Here is a 24028-nt window from a genome sequence, read left to right as displayed (position 1 = left end):
GCTTAATTACTAGTACTGAAACATTTTCTGCTAATTTTAACTGCAGGTGTATAGTATTCTAGTCCTATTATGGCATGTGGGGGGATAGGCTAGAATCTTTACCGACATTTATAGCATTATTTCTTAAGGGAAAAAAAAAAGTTTGACATTTCATATAGCCAATTTACACAAGAGATTTTGGGGCCTCGCACTGCCCATTATATCGTAGTGAAGATGCCTTCTTTCAGGTATAACTCCCAAGCAATGATAAATACAAACTTTCCACTTGTTTTCAGTGTTTCAGTATTGTGGGTCTGAGAATAGTCCCCCCTGTGAAAAACAGGAACTGTGCTTGTCTGTTACCGGTTCTTGTGGTCTATATGGCAACTATTTTGCTTTTTCAGAAGGGAGGGAAACATATTTAAAACTAATTGAATAAAAGCAACTAAAACGGAGTGACCCTTGAGACTTGAGTACAGCTGCTCATCTCCGCAATAGCATGGAGAGTGAGTTGTTGTTTTATTATCATTTATTTAGCAGTGGTACAGATTTATTTAGCTCTAAACTGGGAAAACAGGAACTGTAACTGTTGAGGTGTTTCTCTTCATTAATTTGCATGTGCCCTGTTTTTATTTAGTGGGGAGGTGTGTGCACAATATGTATGCAAGGGTAATTTAGCACGTCAGCTATTTCCTACAAGTAGCTCTTGCTGACTCACTAGTCTGCTGCAGCTCTCAGCTGGCCTCACTGTAAACTGCCCACAAGGGAAGACCAAGACTTCAAGAACTCTGAGTGCCATGGAGTTGCTTAGGGGTTATTTTCAGTTCTGTGGTCACTGGTCGGCCGGCTTCTCTTCCTCTTCCAACAGCCAAAACACAATCTTTTGGTTGAATAGTAGAACATCAGACTTTTGCCTGTTTCAGGCCATTTGTGAAAAATTAAGAAAACTGATTCTTGCCTCATCTTATTTTTCTTGGAATCCTGGAAGAAGAGGAAAGGGTGTGTGTGTGTGTGTGTGTGTGTGTGTGTGTGTGTGTGTGTGTGTGTGTGTGTTCCGTGTCTGTGTCTGTTAGGGGGATGGGGAAGACAGGGAGAGAAGAGGGATAGTTAGAATGGATACAGAAGGTTTTCTTGCCTTTTCCTTATAGAATGACTGTCTCTTACACATTAACGCCAGAAGGAACTTCCCAAAGCTATTCATTAGCTTATGTTTTCCTAGTGTGACACCTGACCCAAATCTTCCATCCCTGAAGGCAGGACTCTCCCATTAGGAATACACAGAGGTGGTTCATTCATCTGCCAGTAGAGGTGATTTTGTGTTGTAAAAGTCTTTGAGTAATGATAGGGTTAGATTATATCCGTGGTATTTTACTGGGGGTAAAATAAACTGACCCCATTATCGGTCCATAGCTACTATTTGTTTTTAGTATTGCTTTCACTGTTATGTTTTCTGAGTTAAATGTTGGCTTGTTTTCATTGGAAAGTGTGAAATGTAGCTTCTTTGAGGTTTCCATGTAAATTTCCTCTTGTCCCTACAGATACATTACATATCAGCCTTAACTATATTCAGATAAACAATTAGGTGAGCTCAGTTAGCCCGAGACTTGTATTTAGCTCAGAGGCGAATCCCTGGATCTTGTTTTGGTAGTTTTGATAAGCTTTTCTATAGCAGTTTTGACCAGTAATAAAGAGAAAAACCACACTGCGTGCTGTGTAACAAAGATGATGGGAGTTCTTGGTTTCCGCCAATAGAAATGACTCATCAGTATCAATAGAATTGTGACTTCTAATAATAACCCAGTTCAAGACCTTTAAAATGTGGTTTTAGCCCCTGCTGTTAGTGAAAGGTTGGAAAATATTAGTTTGTCTTTTTTTTTTTTAATTCTTCACGTCTCTTGATTTCACCCAAGTATAAAGTTGTTTTTTAAAATGGTAATTATCACACCACCGTTTTTCATCTTACTGTTTTTAGTTTCATTATGACCAAATAACCAAGCCCTGATCTTTTCATCGGTTAGAAATCTGTGCACCAAGCATCTCCCGATTGTTAAGGGAAGTATTCTGAAGGAAATGTAGCTGAAAAGCAGGTCCTCTCTGAACCCAGAAAGAAAACAAAGGGCACACATCATCTGCCTCCTACTCTCCTTTTCCGTTTAGCTTGTCCTGGAGGCCCCTTAAGTAATGCTAACTGGTCTCTATCACCATTTGAGTCATTGTCAAAGGATTCCAGGGGGAAGATTAACAGAAAATAAGGGTCAGAGAGGAAACAATAGTAAATAGAGCAATTATTAATCTTGGAAGAAATTTGCAGTTTTCTTTCTAATAGCACAATTAATACTTAGAAATATTGGAGTGTGTGTATATAGTGTAGTTCCATATAATATCTGGTTTGTATTAAAGATAGTTTTCTGAATATGCACTAAGTAATTTTCCAGAAATCACAAAATTTCAGGGTTGGAAGGAAGCTTAGAGTTATGTAATTCAGAAATCCTTAACGTTTTTGTGTCATAGATACACCTTTGGCAGTCTGCTGAAGCCTATGGATTCATTCTCAGAATAATGTATTTAAACACCTAAATATGTAGGGTTATAAATTAAACCAGTTATATTGAAATACAATGATTAAAACATTAAAAAAAAAACACCACGTTCATGGACTCTGTACTTGAAGAAGAATTCCCTCTCTAGCTTAGCCAGCAAGTTGTCATTCAATCTTTGCTTGATGAACTCTAGTGAGGAAGGGCACCTACTACCTCCCTGGACAATTTATAAAATTGTACACAGTTCCAATTGCCACTTGGTAAATTTTTCTGCTTTGAGATCAAGTCTACTTGCTGCACTTATCATGAGCCCCCTACACACTGGAAGTACCCCTTTTGAGATCATAGATTTAAAGTTGGAAAGTACTTTGGAGGCCCTCTAGTCTAATTCCTTCATTTTGTAAATGAGAAACTGAATCCCAGGGAAGTTAAATTATTCTCATAAGATTACAGAGCCAGCATTTGAATTCAGGTTCCTCTAACTCCCGACCCAGTGCACATTCCACTGTACCATTTGGAGAAGTCTAAATCTATCCCTTGACCTCATATCATAGTGAGAAAAAGAATGATTTATTTTTTAAAATATTTTAATATCAATAAAGTCCAACAGTAGCAGACACTTAAATTATTTGTAGTCCTAAAACAACTCCTTCATTTTCTCTACCCCTCCTTAGTAATGAAAAGTCACAAGTCTAGCCTATTTCTAAGGTCTATCTAGGGAAGCAGGATATAGTGGATTACTAGATTGTCCCTCTGATGCCCAAGAAAGGCATTATGTCTTAATGGCTGGTTTTCTGTTGCTTTTCACATCAGGAATTTCCAAGAGATCAAGAATTGACTGTTGCTATTTGTATCACTCACTGGGGAAGCCCCCCTCTCCAGGATCTGAAAAAATACCACTGTATTGACTGCCAACACAGGCTTGGAGTCAGAACATGTCTGAATTATGTCTCCATTATCAGAAGTCTATATTTCAAGGGAAAAGATAAATTCTCACTGTTTCAGACCCCTTAGGACAATAATTGGAACAGCTTGGGGAGAAGTTCTTTATGTGAGTAGCCATTTTTGCATTTTGCCTCCTCCTCTTCTCATGTTCATATACTAGGTGTGTATGAGAAATGTGGACAAAACAGTGAAATGCTAACTTCATCTGTTCTACTACATGTATGACCTTGGACAAGTCACTATTCCTGGGTCTCAGTTTCCTTGTTTGCAAAATGAGTACTAGACATGACCATTGAAAAGCTTTCCAGTTCTAGAGCTAGGTTCTATGATTTTGATCCCTAATAAACTGTTTTTAAAATCTATTCTAATTGTCTATAAGCTTTTTTTTTTTTTTACATTGAGATGAAAGCTTTCTCAGTAACTTCCACTGGGGTCAAGAAGAGCCAGTTAAATTCCTTTGAAATACTGGAACACCTTCATTCTCCCTCCTTCCTCTTCTCCCTTCCCCCCTTTTCTTTTCATCATTCTAAATAGCACCTGTTCTTTCCGTTTATTCTCAAATGGCAGAATATCTAGACTTTTGACCATTCTGTTCACCTTTCCCAAGACATTTCAATGTTTCTATCTAGTTTAGCTGATAGTACAGAAGTTTCCATTCTGTGATAGTGATGTTACCTTATTATCTTTAGACCTCATCTCTTATTTATACATTTTTACCTGGTACATTTAAAGCAAGTTGACAATTTCAGGAGACATAGAATCTACAGACTTTTTTTTTTCCATTGCAAATCCTCCACCTTTCAAAAACATTAACATTTTATTGTCTTGGTTATGAACTGTTAAAGTCAGAATACGTTTCACTTTGCTTCTAGTATGCCTATTGAACTAGACAACAATATCTTGTGGGTATATATATGTGTGTGTGTGTATCTATATATAATATGTATATTTGTTTCTTTACGTATGTATATACATATTATGTATGTATGTATATTATTTATATAATATATATAATATGTTCCTTTCTACCAGGTAGATGGAAGATGGTGCTGCATTTAGGGTCCTAGCACCTGAGTAAGAATCTAAACTCTGCTAGTTCCTTCCTGCTTGATCCAAGACAAATCATTTACCAATTTGTGCCTCAGTTTCCCCATCTGTAAAATGAAGGGTGATTGGTCTAGAAGACCAAAATTTGTTCTCTAAATCTATGACCCTATGAACATAGTATATTTTAAATATATGTTTGTTAGATTGAATGAGGAGACACACTATTCCAGAGTCTACCTCAAAATTAGAATTTACTACTTGAATTTTTGTGTTGATTTTTTTAAGCTTAAAGTCCCAACTAAAATTGGGACTTTGTTTCATTCTGTTCTATAGAAAGTCTTTTCCAATACTTCTTAATTTTACTGGTTTTCTTCTGTTAATTTTTTCTTATTTATCCTATTCAAAGCTTATATGTATATATTTGTTTCCTTATCTTTTTGCTTCTTTTTGTATCCCCAGCATTTATAGCACAGTGCCTGGCATATATTGTTGTTGTACAGGTTATTGGTTCAGTGGATTCAGGAAGATCTGAGTTCAGATTTGGTTTCAAACACTTATTAGCTGTGTGACCCTGGGCAAGTCACTTAAACCTATTTGCTCAGTTTCCCCATCTGCAAAATAAGCTGGAGGAGGAAAAGGCATTCTGTTTCATTATCTTTGCCAAGAAAACCCCAAAAGGGATAACAAATTGTCCAACACAACTGAACAACTAGGACTTAATAAATGTATTGACTGTCTGACTGTACACTATTTCATTCACACATCATTATATAAACCCTCAGTCTTGTGTTCCTTATACAAGCCTCAGTCTCTAGTATATAGTTTTTGTTGTTGTTTATGCATTTACACAAAGTAAGAGTTCTCTCCTTCCTTTTTTGTCTGTCTCAAGTTTCTGTGGGTTTTTTTCTTCCTCTATCACAGATTTATATAATGTTAGATCTAAAAAGGCCTTAGATATTGCCTAGTTTACTTCCCTCCTCCCACCCCCATTTCACAGATGAGGAAACTGAAGTCAGGGGAGATGAGTAGTCAGCCCAAAGTCACTGAGTCTCAATGATGTGACAAAATGCAACATAAAAACCAAACATGGTTAGTTTTCCTGTTTTTTTAATTACTTACAGTGTTATAAAAGGGTACACTTAATTTGATGAGAGGAGTGGTGTTATAATACATTTCGGGGAGGCCAAAATTTAGACCATAAAAGTTTTTAGAACTTATGATGATAATTTTTATAATGGCAATACCCACTTCTTCCTGCATTTAATTGCTTTCTTCCCCTCCTCAGTGACTCAGAGGACTCAGAGGTATTTTGCCAGATAGGCAGGGCAGGCATGAAGGAGAGCGGCCACAATACACCCCTTCTGACTATAAAAGCTTACAGGGTAGAGAGGAAGGGTATAGAAAGCTCTTTTCATCTTGTATTGGTCCCTAAAGCCTACAGGAGGTTCAAGAATGCATCTGTTTGTTGTGAGGGAGGGAAAGCAACATAGAGTAAGCAGGGTGAATGGGGATCACCCTAGGTCTCCGGAGTCACAGGCCACATAGGTTATTTGTCCAAGCTATGAACAAAAATCTCTCTAGAATATCTAATTCAGCCTTTTGCCCAGAGACATCCAGGGATAGGAAATTTACTTTCTTCTGCCTTTATTCATTGTCTTTACACTTCTCTAATTTTTGAAAGTTTTCCTTTCATTTAACTATTATCTGATATCTGCTTTTCAACTCATTCCTCCTGTTCTTTATTGAAAACCCAGGTTTGAGAATTATCTTCATAGGCTTGATCCTGGGCAAGAAGGCATTTAAATACTCCTAATCTCAACTTCCTAATCAGCAAATTTAGGGGAATGCTATTTGTTCTATCTTACAGAATCATGAGGAAAACACTTTGCAAACCACGAAGCTTCACATAAAGAAAAGTTATTGTTAGCCTGCTTAATTCTAAAGCTCTCTTGAAAAGCAAACACTTCCAGCACCTGTATTTTAATAGTTATTATTTTAACAATGGACCCTGATGAAACAATTGGCCTTGATAAAGCAATCCTTAGTAACTACATAATCTTTAGAAATGGGAGTTTAACTATTTTTAATTCTTTAGGGTGAACATATCTTAAGCAGCTCTGTCACTTACATCATCATCAGACAGCCATGTTGGACACTGTCCAATTCTCTGAAGTGTTTTGCCATTTCCTCCCCCCTCCACAATTGTTTATGGATTAAGGAAACAAAACCAAAAGAACTGCCACAGAAAGCCAGAATCTAGAGGGCTTTTTAAAAAGTCAGTCCTGAAAGAGGAGGGACCAAACAAAGCAAAAACAAAATACCCAATTCAAGTGCATGCACACACCAGATCACATCAGAATCTGCTTTTAAGTCTAATTCCTCTGGGCTGTTTGCCAAAAGAAAACAGACTTGGAGATGTGAATTAGCCAGTGCATTGACCAAATAACTCTCTGTTGCTGCAAATAACTCTTTGTTGCAAAGAGCAATGACATTTCAGATTATTTTCTACAAGCGTTTGGGCTCTCACTAAAGCACATTTCTAATCACTGTACTTTTTTACTGTAGAATTTAGGAAATATGGCATTAAATTTGAAGTATTCTGTGGATATCATATGAAAAACTATATATTCTGGAGTGAGTAAGATTTCCCCAAAGCTAAGAATTTCAGGTCATTAAGAGCATGAGAGTTTGGATACTAAGAGAAGTATCACTTACACAAATATTAAATCTTCATACTCCAACAATAAGTCAAGAGATCACTCTTAATTCAGTGTTATGGTGGCACTATACTTGATATTGAGGGATGCTGAGAAAAATATAAGATATACCCTCTGCCCTCAAAGATTTTACAGTCTTTTTGTAGAGACAGCCCAAATATGTGAAAAAATAAGTCATAATAAAAGAGAGATAATATTAAATAAAATAGTTTAAGAAGCATTGAAAATCAAAAGCCTTCTATTTTGTATTTTCTCAAAACACTAGATCACATTGGAATCTTTGAAATTTTTTGCCATAAAAAAGAAATCTTCATCCTTGGCAAGGTTGGGAACTACTGATGTGGACAATAAAGGTTATAGGGTTTCAAAGGAGGGAAAGACTTCTGTAAAACTGGAGGATTCCACAGAGGAGAGGTTTATAGAAAGGGTTAAGTTTTGAATAGAAATAGTGGAGTGAAAGGGCTTTCTAAAGAGATTAATATGATAGGAGTAAGAGCCCCACCTTGGAAAAAAGTACAAAATATGGGGGAAACAAGTTTATTTTAAGGGACAGTTTTAAGAAGATTTCATTTTGCAGAGAAATTGGAATCTTTATTTGAAATCTTTAAAAAAAATTGATGTTTTACAAAGCAGTGAGCAATGTCCTTTTAAGTGATATCTTGCACTACAAAATGATTAGAAGAGAGCTTGTCCTAGGAGGGACATAAAGATGGTTGTGTCTTTATCAGAAAACTGCCCAAATAGTACATTATTTCAGTATATGAAAGCTGTTTTTGAAAAAGCAGTTGATATAAATAGATATGGCTGCAATTAGGCACAAAATAGCTTTTTTTTTTTAAACTAATACTTTAAATTTTTACTTAAACAATGGAGATTTTTGCAAGAAAAGTTTATGGAGAGAGTGATGATCAAAAAAAGATCCTAAGTCTTCAAGAAATTTGTGGACTTTTCAATAGGTAATATTATTCAAATATTTAAAATAAAGGACTACACCTTCTCATAGTGCAACAAGCAATTTATCTGTTAAAAATATGCAAGTCCACAAATTGTAACAGTACATCTCCAATTCTAAAGATCGTTTTAGTCGTTTGTCTTTCTGTAAATACAGTTCCTGCTGATAGATGGCTGTGGAAGGCTGATAGGAAGTTGGATGAAAGAGAAGCTTTTACAGATTCTAACCAACTTTGAATGACTAGGGGTAATTTTTTAGTTAATGAGGAGGGGTTTAGAATTGAGGGAAGAAAGATGAAATTTTAAAATTTTATATTAAAATACTTTTGGGGGGACTTTGTTAAACTTTCTCTTATATTTGACTTTATTTAGGGTTATTTTCAGGCATTGAAATGTGCATTTTTATGAAGGAAAGAATTGAAGATTTCTTTGTCTGCTTTTAGACATTTAAATTAGTAGACTGGTATATTGAGGGACAAGCCTGGAGAACTTTTCTGATGACAACTCATATTTTTTAGAAATAATGATTTGGGAGAAAAGATTATTTAGACTTGAAGGAATTTTGTCTAGAATAGAAGTGAAATAAAGTGGCAAGATATAGCTATTCTAGAACAAGCTTTCTCTGATGCAGTTTCTCTGGTTGTAAATTAGAATAAAGCTCTTTAATAGTGCATTTACCCTGTGACCTCAATGTAAAAAAGAACAATATTGTCATTAATACATTTAAATTATGTCAAATTTATTATGTTTAAATTAAGTCAAGTTATAACAGTATTAGCCCTATTTTTCTTTTTTCTTCTTTTCTTTTCTTTACTTTTTTTTTTTTTTTTTGGTATGAGCTGGGGAAGCTGATGTCATGGTGTGGGGAAACTAAGTAAAATTCTCACCACCCAAGAATATCTGCAACTGATCCATAATGCATAATCTTAGAGATTTATCTGGGAGCTCTCAACAACTAAGTGACTTGTTTGGAGTTACATGGCTAGTATATGTCAGAGATAAGTTTTAAATGCAGTTGTCCACATTCTGACTTTTTATCTACTGTGCCACATAACCTCTATTTATAAATATCTGAATTAGGTTTATATGTGTATATGTAGAAATAAATGATGTGGGAATATTCTTGGCCTCTAAATACCAAATGCATTTTTCCTTATGAGAAAATTACTTTGAAAAAGCCCACATTTTCCTATAATACCAATTGAATATATATTAAAGGAAATGAATTATAGACATGTGAGCTTAATCCAATTTTAGTTCATTCCATCCAAATTAAGTATAAAATTAGAGTGTCTGGGGGGGAAAACACACCAAATTTTTTAAAGCCATATTTAAAAGAGCAGGTGTCCCTGACAATGATTTGCTTTGCAGGTGCTGTTTTATTTAACTGCTTAAAATAGTGATTAAAAATTATTCGGGTGAAACATAAAGCAAAGTTACAAAAATGACTTGTAAACACTTATTCTCATTTTTTTCTCTTTTCTTTCTGCTTGATTTAAGTCATTTGAAATTCTGAAACAACTCCACTTTCCCAATTGCCCCCACCACAAACAAGTTTTAAGCCTGTGTGAGGTTTTACATTCAACAAACTACAGCCTTTTTCTTTGTAGGGTAATTCAAGATCATGGGGATCTGACTCCTCCAGACCTGCTTCTAAGGAGATGGAAAGTGTTGACTGCTTTTGGATCTGCAGTAATACACAGATCTGGAAGGAACCCTACCAGTATTGACTTGAGCTCCTTAATTTGACAGCTGAGAAAGCTGAGAGGTGAAGTACCCTATTACCGAAGGTCACCTGTGTAGTAAGAGCTAGCATGTTAACTCCCAAAGCCCACTCCACTGCATTGTAATTATGGTTAAATTTGCCCTCGAATAGAATTGGGAGACCTTGAATCAGTTAAACTGTTCTCCACATAAGGTCCCTACAAACTTAGAATCCATGAAAATTGACTCAGTGACGCTCAGAACAGGTATAAAGTTCTGCAACTTCAGCTCTTTAAATGCCTGTTTCTGTATAAGGAGGCTTTTTTATCTTAAGATGCAGAGGTCATGTCTTTGGTCCGCAGCAGTTTCCAGAGATTTCTGGGTACATTTGTGAAGGGGGGACATCTCCCCTTACCTATGCTGCAGGTTTTAAGGACAGTTTTTAAATAGCATGGGTTAATTTCAAGAAGAGGTTTTTCCCACTGCTCTCTCTCCTCCTTAGGTTGATGTTTCTGATACATTTTTTATACGTTAGCCGATTGTGTGTGCGTACTTTGTGGCTGGGGAGATGCAGCTGGAAAGTGTGTGGGGGATTGTCTGCTTCCTCTGAGACTGATACAGGTGGTCAGGGGGGGTGGGGAGGGGAGAGGCCATGAAAAAGGTATGACACCCACTTCCTTTGGCGTATGTTGTGATGTACTCTCAACCCACCATCCCCTACTCTAGTCACACTTGAACAGGATTTTCTTGTGGTAGTTTTTTCTTTCGTTGCTACTGATTTGCCTATTGGAGGTTTATGACTAAGGCTGTGGTCAAAGATTCCCTATTTAGTTATGAAAAATCTTTCAAATTATCTTGTGTTGCTTTTCCTTTTTCTTTTTGCTTGTGGCTTTTTTTGCTCTTCATATTTTCTATAATATGCAGAAACTTTCCATAATGCTAATAAAAATAATAATAATCTAGAAGTGCTAGTGTCAGATTGGTAATAAAGATAATATAGAAATAATAAATGAACTGATAACATGGAGTCTCCCCTCCCCCCCGCCCCAAATCAGTTTCTTTTAGGCAGATTCCATTTGACCAAATATAGTATATGATTAAAATTATTGATAATTATTCAGAATTGACACAGGAAAGTCTGGTTTCTTTGAATATTGCCATGCGGCTGCCAGGATTGGAAAGTTACTCATTTATTCAATAATTCTTTCAATGATTGTTTATTAACATTTACCATGTAGTGTGCACTTGTGACATTACACTATGTTGGATCCCTGCTTCTCTTACCATTCCTTTTCTGTTTCCCTGGCTATTTATTTCCCTCCTCCTTCCCATTCCCATATTTGTCCTCACCATTCCACCCACCAATCTTTCACTGTGTACATTTCTTAAAGTCCCATCTTGTTCATTTGCTTCTGTAGTTACCACTACCATCTCAAAATTGATAATTCCCAGGTCTGCATCTCCAGACTTATCTTCTCTTATAACGACATTCCCATATTTCTAACTTTCCAAGTTTTCCTTTTTCTCTAAGATTTAAAATAGATCTCATTATCCTTACTTCTGGAATTCTGTTCCCTGTCCCAAGTGACTTACCTTTATTTCAACTTATAGTAATGACAGATCTTTTTCTAGTCACATAGGCCCTAAACCTTAAAGTTACCTTTGTTTCCTCCCTCTTCCTTAATCTATCAATTCAATCAATCACCAAGCCTTTCTAATTATTTCTCTGCAATCTCTCATTTCCATCCTTTTCTTTCTACTCTTCTTCCTGCAGCCTAATCCTGGAGTTTATTATTTTGTATCTGGATTATTGTAATAGTCTCCTTTCTCCAATTCTAGTTTCTTCCCTTACACCAAAAACTGATTTTTTTTTGGGTTCATAGTTAAGGGATAACTGAAAAGGAACCAGCAGAGGAAATAGTAATAAGAGGAGAATGAAGGTACTATAGTTGATATAATACAGAGAGAGAAGAAATTCTTAAGAAGGAGAAAATACTCAGTAGTATTGTATAGTACATTAGAGTGACTGAAGAGTGAAGACTCAGAAAAGATTATTGCATTTGAAAGTTAAAAAGTCATTTCCAATCTTTCAGAATGTGGTTATACTTGAGCAATGGCTCTGTAAGCCAGATTACTCAGGTTTAAAAGGAGAATGGGAGTCATTTAACTGATCTACTTTAATGGACTTGAGCCACACCTTTCTAGGAAAGCTAAATTTTATTTAGTTCATTTGAAAGAGCGGACTTTGAAGAATCCAAAATTTGTAACCTTTCACTGACATATATTAAAACCTTTTTACACCTTAGTTAAGTTTGTAATTTTTTGTGTGTCATGGATCTCCTTTGTTGTCTGGTAAAGTCTGTAGACCCTTTCTCAGAATAACATTTTAAAATATATAATATAAAATACATAGAATTACAAAGTAAACCAATTATGTTGAAATGCATGTATCAAAATATTTTTTAAAACAATATCTTTCAGATCCCAGGTTAAAGAACTCTTGCCCTGGTTAATATTTCTTGTTGATTTGCTGTGGTCATAGCATCTCATCACCTCTTGGCCAATCTTGTGGCAAGGAGACTCTCTAGACTGGATAGGCTGGTCTGGGAAGAACAAGTTCACAGTTTGTCCTAGGTCCTCTACTTGAAGCTTTTCCAGCTTGGTGTATCACCTGCCTGAACTTGCTTCCTCTGGCATGATCTTTAAAAATCTGGTGCTACCTCCACACCATGATGAAGTCATCCAGGGGATCTGTAGTAGGGAATAATATAAGCATGTGAACATAGTTTAATACATATCCAGTGGTGGATTGTAAGATGTTGTTTGGTCCCTTGCCGATCTATACCTATGAAAATGGGTACATGTGAGTTCACTGGTATTAGTAACTCAAGGTGAGGAAACTCCTATTATCAAAGAAGTTCTGGAACCTTCTCTTAGAGAACTATCTAGAGTATTGAGAGAGATTAAGTGACTTGTTCAGGGTCACACATGCAGGATGTCCAAAGCAGAACTCATCAGTTCTTCCTGACAAGGAAGTCAGCTGTCTTGCCACAATACCATCACTGCAGGAATCATATTCTTTTTCCTTTCTTCATATTCCTAGGTGGTAGCAAAGTTCTTAATAAAATACTTCTTGGCTTGAATGAATGAATAAACATTTATTAATCACTTACTATGTGCCAAGCACTGTTATAAGTAAGAGATAAAAATGCAAAAGCAAAGATGTTGTCACTTGTTGAATGCATCAGATTATGCCCTCATATTTTAGCACTTTCAGCCCCAAATTGATGCATACTCCCTAGAGCAGGTGGTTGAGGGGGATCAGGAAGGGATTATAAGTCATATACACTCACAGCATGACCCCAGATGGTGACATTAGTTCATACTTTATTTCCCTTTTGATATAGTGAAACCCTTTTCAATATGTTGAATTTTAGAAATGAATTAAGGCAGAACTGCACATTAGCACTAATGCCCAGTGTCATAAGTCTTTACCTGAATTCCAGTGAGAGCAAGGACACTAAATGAGGAACTTTCAAACTTAAGTTAAATGTTTATTCAGTGATTAATGATTCAGTGATGAATCAGTGATTCATGATTGCATTGATATTGGTATCCCTCCACATATGCAGATTGAAAGTCATTCAAGTGTTGTGATCTAAATGCAAAAATAAATTAATTGTTAAAGATTTTTCACTTCCTTCTTAGGAATAGTAAAAATGCATGATTTCCTTGCTTCTATTTCCTATCTTTATAAATTGTGAAGATTGTCATTCACAATATTCTAGTCACAATTATGTATTTCAATTTACAAATTTGAAAATGAAGCTTTCTGTAGCAGTAGTTAAAATTTACATATAGAAAAAATTGTATTTACAAATATTAGTCTTCTTATCCCACCTTCCCACTACCTGCTTTTCATATTATTTATCGTATCCAGTCTTGTTCCTTAATGATTAGTGAAGGCTGGTGATCTAATCATTTAGAAAAACTGATTCCAAATTTGAAACCACCCCCCCCAAGACAGAAATTGATTGCTAAATTTAATCTCTGACTTTAAATACTCCATGATCACAAGGCTGAGAAATGCTTAGTAAAAGGAAAATTGACTCCACTACTGTTACTCAGGCCCATATCGTCTTTTTTCTTCCCTACATTTTGTTGCTTTTGGCTATTTTTCCTATTCATCAGTTCTTTTATCAGCACTTAAGCTAAGAAAGAGATAAATGATAAAAGTCAAAACTTTTTTGCTTCTAATGAACACTTTAGCAAAAGTTAAATTGGCATTCTTGAAAACATTGACAAATAGGATTTTATGTATTCAGGATTAAATGACTTATCCAGGGTCATACAGTCTGAGGTCAAATTTGAACTTAAGTCTTCCTGGCTGCAGGATCACTACGCTGTCCACTGAGCCATCAGCTTCCCCATCCTCTTTTTGTTCTTAAGAAAATTCTAGAGGTAGCCTTTCTCACTCACCTAATACCCTCTTGGACTCAAGTTCAAATCATAGTATTTATGCTTATAATTCACCAGATGAGAGTCATTTTGCTCCTCCCCTCACCAAGTTGTAAAGTAAGAACTTCTAATATCCAAATCTTCTAAAATGTAAAGCCCCTCCCCCTCAAAATTTCCAATTTGTAATCATATTTAAGTAGACCCCAGGCAGAAGAAAGTATTGAAACAGCAAAACATTAAATCAAGACTGAAACAACTACTAAAGTAACTGGGAAATAATATTATGAATATTTCTGAGCAAATACAGTCTGATCTGCCTTGTCCCCTGAATAATAAGGGAAAAGTTCACCTGGGAAATAAACCCTTCTAAACTCACTACTCTGATAGGAAAGACAGATAAATTTCCTCTTCACCAAAATGAGAAGTGGGCAATTCTGCATATGCAACTTCATGGATTTTTGAAATTTTGCCATATCTCCTATGTCTTCTTTCCCTGTCCCATTGAGTCATAGCCATTTTCCATGTTTCCTGGAACATGCCTGAATACTACCAATGTAATTTCTAACATCTCTCAGACTTGTTTTAGATTGGTTCAATCTTGGAAGAAACTTCAGTTTAAAATCTTGGCTTCTTCAGAGAAATCTTCTCATTGTAATTTCCAACTGCACTATCAGTAACATGGCCTCATGGGAAAAGAATCCCTGGAAGCTTATCCAATGAGCTTGGCATGCAATGTGCAAAGGCACTCTGAGATATAGTTCTACTAAAATCTACTTATTTCATAAAATTAGCTATTTACATAGAGGATACAATGAGCTATTTATCTAGAATAGTTAGCAAGTAGAATTAAATAAAAATGAGCACGTATTTCCAATTGGAATTATCAATTTTTGGAGGATTAAAATATTTTAAAAATGTTTCATCTGAAAACTATACTTAATTTTTCTCTGATGATCTAGAAAGTATTTTTAGTGACTTACAGTACTTCCTGATCATTATTAATACCAGTTTTCATTATACAGTGCTAAATATGTAGATACTATTGAATATTGCAGCTGAATCAAACCGACCTCATCAATAACTCTGGAAGTTAATTTTTTTTTGGAGGCACCACAGATATGGGCATATTTGCATTTTTGAGGCATGTGGAAAATTCTTTTTAATTAAAATAGAATACAGGAAAAATAAATTATTATTTAATATTTTTGGTTATTTGAGTTCAGGATAAATGGAGATCAATTCAATCCTACTCACATTTATTAAGCATCACAAAGTACAGTGCTGAGTCTATGCTCGGGATACAAAGTTAATAACAACACTAGCTCTGCTCTCAAAGGATTTAAGATCTTACAGTCTTAATTAGTCAGTTAACATTTATTAAATACCTATTATGTACAAACACACAGGTATATATACACAGCACCTGTGTATCGGGGCTGTGCTACAACATTAGTACAACAATCCCTACTTTAAGTAGTTTATAATCTAAAGAACAAAGAGTAAAACAAGTACATCTATGTGCATATAGCCAAAAAGCAATTATATGTAAATATACATACATATACATACATACATATGTATAATATGAACAGATAGTTATTAAATACAAAAAACAGGAGATAAAGAGTTAGAGGTGGGTCATGGGGAAAGACAAGGACTCAAATAACCATTATACAAGAGAAAGTGAAATAAGTGCAAAGGTTGTGGTCCAGGTAAAACACTATGAGAAATTTGACAATGAAGACAGATGAGCATTTACTGGCTTACTGTATTAGGTAGTCTTTCAAATTGTGTGTGTGTGTGTGTGTGTGTGTGTGTGTGTGTGTGTGTTTTCAGGGGTAAAGAGAGTGGGAGAGGAAGTGTTTGGGGGTTTTCATATTTTTTAGCCTTCATTTTCTTTCTACAGTGTTTCTTTCTAAAAGATCAGCTTGCTTACAGGAAACCAGTCTCTGGGTTCTTGAGCATAATACAGCAAAAAGATGTAGGGTGGGGCACCTTCATTGTGGGGTATACTGTACCTTCTGTGAAGGTTGTCAGAGATGTTATATTTAAACCACAAGTTAGTCACTGAGAGATGAAGGGAAGGAAAGGTGTTGGCCAGGGAAAATGACTTTAGGAGGTATTTCTTTTCCTCGTGTGTATTCTATGCTTTAGAGAATAACAGAATCGGAGTAGAAAGTGGACATCTGGGCCACCTTATACTGAGAAACAATTGCCTGATAAATGGTCGCTCAACATTTGCTTAAAGACCTCCACTGAGGGGGCTTCCTCTAACTCCCAAAGCAACCCATTTCCATGGCCAATTGTTGAAGGGGGGAGGGGCAGCTAGGCGAGGGAGTGGAGAGAATGCCAGGCCTAGAGTCCAAAGACTCCTCTTCCCAAGGCCCATTGTGGCCTCAGACACTTATGAGCTGTGTGTCCCTAGGCAAGTCTTTCAATCCTGTTTGCCTTGGTTTCCTCAGCTGTAAAATAAGCTGGAGCCTTAAGGAAATGGCAAACCATTCCAGTAGCTCTGCCAAGAAAACCACAAATGGTTTCTTAAAGAGTCAGACACAAATGAAAAACAATTGAACAATAACAAAATTGTTGGGAAGTTGTTTTTTTTTTTTTCTGTTTTCTGGGACTAAATAAAAGAAATCTAATCCTTCTATTATATTCAACCAGTATCTTTTCTTATTTCCTGTACGTGAATATGAAGCCTTTCTCTGTACTGGTTATCATACAAAGGACAAGATGCTCTTTAGCTTAATAAGCCTTTGTTGCATTCCCTTGTATTGAATTAAATAAATTGATCACTTGGCAAGGGAGAGAACTCTAGTTACATCTATTATATTGTGAGAAGATGTCTTCCATTCAGAAGTCCTCAGAACCAACTAGTGATGTTAAAGACCATGGCCTTTTTTTTTTAAACCGCAGGTGGCTCAGTGAGTAGAGTACTTGGTCTTGGTTCAGGAAGACCTGAGTTCACACCTAGCCTCAGGTACTTATAGCTGTGTGACCCTGGCTAAGTCACCTAATCTTGTTTGCCCTGTAATATGAGCTGGAGAAGAAAATGGCAAATCATTCCAGTATCTTTGCCAAGAAAATCCCAAATGGTGTCATAAAAAGTCACACAGAACTGTGAAATAACCTAGGCAATAAAATTCAAGACAGCCGCAATGAGGAAAATTTAGAATTTATTTGGTACAGAGCTCAGGACGGAGTTCTGATCGAATTCCGTCCCTCATAGAACTAAAGACAGCCTTATAAGCATTTCTGTTCGGCTTGTTACATTTTAATCTGTGATTCATATTTTACAACAGGAAGATGGGGGTTTTACAGGATAAAAAGGAGAATCGTACCTGGGCAGATGTTTTAACATAGATAGAGAGTTTCGGCTACCACCCTCCCAGTACCACCCTCCCGGAACAGATACCCTTAAGAGCATTGTTGAGCCGGCCCTTTGAAGTGCAAAAGAAGTCCTCCAATCTAGCTGAGCAAACTTTCTTCTGCTGGCCCGAGGTGGAAAGGAGGGCCATTTGTCCATTTCAACTGAAAATCAACTAAACAATTGACAGCAACAATCTTTTTTGAACCAATTATTGTTAAGTTAGGAGAAAACCTATTTTAAAAAGAAAGAGTATTCTCTGAATCTCTAGACAGAAGGATCACTGTTTGAGTCTTGATTCTGACACTTCTGAATATTGCACTCTTCTAAGTCTTGATCTCCAAATGTGTGCAAAGGTGAAATGTTGATTGATTAAATCCTCCATGTCATCCCAGCTCACTTAGTCCAGGGTTTCTTAAACTTTTTTCACTTGCAACTCTTTTTCACCTGAGAAATTTTCACATGACTCCAGATACATAAATATATACACCTAGGCGAGACGTCACCCTTGGCCTCTACTTAGGTCTCTCCTCATGTCCTCCCCTCCAAACCCTTTTGACCAGAGAGAGTCAACTTGTGAGCTTTAAATGTTTACAGGGGTCTTCAAACTATGGTCAGCGAGCCAGACGCGGCAGCTGAGGACATTTATCCCCCTCACCCAGGGCTATGAAGTTTATTTAAAGGCCCACAAAACAAAGTTTTTGTTTTTACTATAATCTGGCCCTCCAACAGTCTGAGGGACAGTGAACTGGCCCCCTATTTTAAAAGTTTGAGGACCCCTGATTTAGAAGTTTTTGAAACTTCAGTGACTTGGGTAATTTTGAGAATTAGATGAGATAATGTATATTAAATGCTTTGCAAATAACAATGTCCTAAATGAATGTGAACTGTTATTGTTATTATTAATAAGATATTATATGTCATATATATGTTATTATTACATATAAGTTATATATGTTATTATTAATAAGATATTTTTACCTTTGTGGATGTTATTGATGGCCATATTAACTGAATTAATCACATAATATTAATATAGTAGCTTGGTTTTTAGTCAAAATCTTAAAATGCAAGGAACTAATTTATTAGCATGTTAACACAAACTAAGCAGAAAATTTTCTTTACATCAGATATTCCAGCTTCTAAACACAATATGGTATGGACAATACCTCTGTCCCTTTCAGATGATTATCCTGGAAGCATTGCTACTGCCAGGGTAATCATTACATTTCAGGAAATCTTTCTTGATCCAACCCTTAGTTTTATCAGCATTGCCTCTTCTCAAACTTGCCCTGTATTTATTTCTCAGTATATATTATATCTTCTCAGTGGAATTCAAGCTCCTTGAAGACAAGGGCAGTTTTACCTTTGTCTTTATATCCATTGCAGCCAGCAGTTCTGGAACATCAGAGAGGCTTAAGAAATATTTGTTGCATTGATTGTTGAACTTGAAAGTTGTTTTGTAATGTGTAGGGGAGTAGGTAACCATTCTCTGCTACCTTTGCATAGCATAACAAACACATTTATAAAAATGAAGTAGATGAACCAGACTTTTCCCCAGACACCAGGAAATTCCTCAAATGCTTTCTTGTCATATGTGCCAATAACATAATTAAGAGTTATTTTTAAAAAGATAGTAAGGTCATCCACATTCTTTCAAAAATCAAGTAGAGCTATAATCTGTTTTTCTCACCACATCAGGCCTCTTATGAAGACTAAAAAAATAAGACCAATTTTACTGAGATTTTGTCTGTAAATACTTGTTTAGCTATCATAGAGTTCCCTTGGATGATAGTTTGCACTTTTTCTAAGTATTTTTTTAGCACTAACATTTTGCATTAAAACAACTATTTGGCATTCAGAGATCTTCACAACCCAGACTCTTGCTACCTTTATAATCTTATTTATTCATTTCTCCCCTCCATATGCTCTGTAGTCTAGCCATGCCGGGTCTTCTTGCTCCATCTCCCACTCTATCTTTGCACTGGCAGACCTTAGTGCTTTGAGTTCTTCTCTTTCTTGCCCCTCAGCGGTTGGAATTCCTGGTTTCCTTCAAGTCTCAGCTCACATACCACCTTTCATAGGAGATGTCTTGCTTCCCTATCTACAGCTTCTAATGCTATCCCCTTTAAAGTTCCTTTGTACATTCTGGAATAGAGAAATAAATCGTGTCTATATCAATATATGTACACGTCTCTGTCATTGATACATGGGCTCATTGAGGGGAGGGACTGTTTTGCGTTTGCTCTTGTATGTCAATACCTAGTGCTGAGCAGATGCTTCATAAATATTTGTTGATTGAGTTGCTGCCATCTCATTCCACAAACACTGTATTTGGAATTTGAAGACCTGGGTTTGAATCCTAGCCTTGTCAATATCTGTATGATCTTGATCTCTCTGCCTCAGTTTCTCCATCTGTAAAATAAAGTGGTGAACTAAATGACTTTACTTTTTTCCAACTCTAACTCTATGATCCCACACCTCTTAGCATCTAGGACCTTGTAAGTTCTCTCTTAGGTAACACTAGTAAGTGTACTAATCCTGAGAAGGGGTTAGTGGGAGAGGACAGATGGAGAGGAAGATATCTGCCAACACTCTACACAACCATTTTAGTGGGCAGGGTCTCTCCCTACTTTCCAGTGTAATATACATCAATGGGGAAATTTTTTATCATTTTCTCCAAGCTCAAGCCAGTTTTAGCATTATCACCTGTAATTTTGGTAAATGGAATCTGCATCAGGGTTAAATCTGCAGAAGAAAGGAAAACATTTTGGTGGCACATGTGCCACTATTGCAGTTTGTGTCTTTGCAGAAGGATTTGTTTTAGATTCATGATGCTGAAAAATTCATTTACAGAACTGTCTGATTGAAAATCTAGTGCCTGTAATATAGAGCTGCCCTTTCTACTGTTTGGACCCAGTGGAAATTACAAAGAGAAAGGAAACAGAGAGAAAGGCAAAGAATGAGGGTTGGCATAGGAATTGGATCGGAAAAGGGCAAAAAGGAAAACCATAGGGACACAATGGCAATTCTTTCTTAGTCCCATCAGGGATGGATTTTAACTGAATCTTAATTTGTTTTAGCTTGTGTCTACACTCACAGTTTAGTAGCCACTTAATATTTTAACTTGTATCAGCATTATACTCCTATTCCAGACACAAGAGAGTTGGTAAGCCTTCAGAGAAAATCTGCTAGTGAAAAGTTGCATTAAAGAACATGGGACATCATTCACTTTTTATAGCATATAATTTTTATTAATAAATTGTCTGATGAAGCTTTTTGAGATTTTTTTCTGGCATTTTATTTTTGTTTCAGTACGTTATTTATATATGTGTAGAAATAGTTATATTGCCTATATTTCACAAATAATTTTGTCTGCTGGAAAAATTTTAGAAATTATCTCTGCCTCCATGGTAGATTTTCCATGTTTTGTTCTCATTATTAAATGTAGGGCACTTCTACACAAAATTTCAATAATAGGGACAGGTTCAAAAATATGTGACATGTTTCATCTGTTATTTTAGTTTTTATGATGTCCTCAGCCTATTGAACATTAATTTGCTTACATAACTTGAAAGCTTTCTTTATCATTTTCCCCTGAAAACAACAATCTTGGGCAGGATTTCACTTCCATTTCACTCATTCTTTCATTCCATAGAGCAAACATCTTTTGAGCACCCACTATAAACAAGGCATTGTGTTACATATTGGATGCGATTTGAATCAGTAAACCAGCAAGCATTTATTAAATTCCTGCTATAGACCAGTACAAGAATGAAGTCATACCTTAATGGAAGGGTTTTACCTTAAAATATAAATAAAGCATAGTCCCTCCCCTCAAGAAAAAGAAGTTCAAATGTATTTTTCAAAGTTAAAAAAAAAAGATGGGTTTTTTTTTTCAGTGCAGCTTTGGAATGGGAAATATATTGACCTGTCTGAATAAGTACATGATATGTCAATATGTCAAGAGTGAGAGGAGGAAAGTTTCTTAAAGGCAATAGAAGGTATGTGGAGTTGACTTGATTTTTTTAAAAAATGTATATATTTGGCTCATCATTTTCTAATAGGTATGGGATATGTATGTGTGTGTTTGTGTGTGTATTATTTCTCTACAAAATTTTGGTTTGACCAAGATTTTGAATATGTTAACTATTTTTTTTCTGATCCCTTTGAAACAAGATTAGATGTGCATTGAGTTTTATTTTGTTGCAGTTTTGCTTATTAATATTGAATTTTTATCATTTTAATTTTCCTGTTCACATATCATATTTACAAACACTAATATTAAAATATTACTTTTACCTTATGGAATTCTGTAAGAACAGCAAATAGGAATTAACAGGAATAAGAGATAACACATCTATACCTATAGACATGTATATGTGTGTGTTGTGGTAGTGGTGGTGGTGGTGGCTGACTTGACAGTTGGTTGGGATGTTTCCATGTGAGATTAGTTTATTAGGCAGTTAGGTGGTACAGTGGGTTAGGGATCAGGAAAACCTGAGTTGTAATCATGCCTTGATATTTACAGCTGGGGAACCCTAGACACGTCTCAGTCTCCCTTCCCTCCTCTATGAAATGGGAATAATAATAGCAACTGCCTCATAGAATTGCTGTAAAGAATTATGAGATAGCATATAGAATAAATGCTCTGCAAATCTCAAAATACCATATTGACAAAATACCAAAATGTCAGTTATTATTATCATTATTATTTTAAATAGAGCACAATCTCAAGGATTTTCTCAGGTTGCTTCTGGGTTAGCATTATTTCAAAACTGAGTTATTTATAAAAGGACTGAGAAAGAAAACAGTCTTAATTTTTGATACTTTCCCCAAGTTTTTTTTTACATATCAGATCAATTATTTTATATTAATTACCATTAGGTAATTATTTTGAGATACAACCTCAAATAGCCATATTGCACTTTTCTGCAATACTAGCATATCTGAATTATTCCTCATTTCTCAATGATACTTTTTTGACCTAAAGATCTTTGCTCATGCTATCCCATATTCCTGAAATAAAATAACTCCCAGCACTTATCCCCTTCACCAAACTACCAAAATCTCATTTGAGGCCCAAGTTTTATGTCTTCCTCCAATACAGTGACTTTCCTCTTCAGTAAGCTATATCAGGGGCAACTAGATGATGTAATATCCATTGCACCACCCTTGGAGTCAGGAAGACCTGAGTTCAAATGCAGCCTCAGATACTTAATATTTACTAGCTGTGTGACCCTGAGCAAGTCACCTAACCTCAACTGCCTTGCAAAATAAAATAAAATAAGTTATGTCAGTAGATCTATGGTATTCCCTCCAAAAGCACAGAATTAATCTTATTCATCCATTCTTATCCTGTGTAATTCTTCTTTCTCTGCTTCCACAAATCCTTCAGAAAGGAACTACTCAATGTGATGGAGGCTTTACCCCCTTAGTCTTTTAATATTTTTAGATCCAGTATAACACTTGAGCTCTCTGTTATCATTTCCTCTCACATATTCACCCTTTTCTGGCCAATTAGTTATTTCAAATGATAACTTTTGAGCCTTATGTAAGTTGTTGGTACTGCTTCTACTTAAAATCACCTTGTTCCATTGAACTTTGGGTTAGACATATGCCACTTTGATTCTGTATAGATATTAAATATTTGCAAGCATTTGTATTATCAAAGAATGTATTAGGATGGTTGGAAGCATTATCCTATTTTTGAAATGTTTTATCCCAATTTTTTTCCTATGTAATTCTAGACTTGTTTCATTGTCATTCTTGAATTTCTGTCCAAAAATATATACACACATATACCCACATAGAAACACACACACATGCAAACATATATTTAATAGACTAACTCAATGAGCTACCATCTAACTGCATGTCAAAATCTGTGCAATATGTATTCTTCATTTATTTTTTTCCTGTATGGATTCCTTATTCATTAGAAATGATTGCTACTTCTACACTCATATCACAATTTGATTATATCAACCATGTGACACATGACATATAGCTTTGTATTGTAGATATTTGTAACCTATCTTATCTCTCCTACTGGATTACAAACTTGAATGTAGAGTCTGAGTATTATGCAACTTTATATATCACACAGTGCCTAGCAGATAGTAGGTCATTAATAATTGCTTGAGTGAATGAATGAATGAATGAAACAGTATGAAATGGCATTAACAGGCACAAAGAAGTTTAGTCCTTGAAATCATGACTATTTAACCATAAATCAAAAGAAATTAGTCTGGAAAACTCCATAGATAATGCACATGATAGAATAGCAGAATGGTCCTTAGTGATTTTTTAAATTATAA

General features: G+C 35.7%; 1 protein-coding gene across 2 annotated transcripts in view; it reads left to right on the top strand.

Annotated features, from left to right (window-relative positions):
- The window catches only part of BACH2 (BTB domain and CNC homolog 2), a 420011-nt gene that overhangs the window by 12273 nt on the left and 383710 nt on the right, over positions 1–24028 (top strand). Inside the window, exon 1 of one of the 2 annotated variants that reach the window (XM_051997403.1) lies at positions 9822–9947. The exons of the other annotated variant lie outside the window; for it this stretch is intronic. The gene's annotated coding sequence lies outside the window, so the exon portion shown is untranslated. Of the gene's footprint in view, positions 1–9821; positions 9948–24028 lie in introns of those variants that run through there. 2 annotated transcript variants of the gene reach the window in all.

The sequence above is a fragment of the Antechinus flavipes genome, chromosome 4, assembly GCF_016432865.1.
Source record: "Antechinus flavipes isolate AdamAnt ecotype Samford, QLD, Australia chromosome 4, AdamAnt_v2, whole genome shotgun sequence".
NCBI lineage: Eukaryota > Metazoa > Chordata > Mammalia > Dasyuromorphia > Dasyuridae > Antechinus > Antechinus flavipes.
The sequence above is the reverse complement of the archived record's forward strand: the minus strand, read 5'-3'. Positions and strand labels throughout refer to the sequence as shown.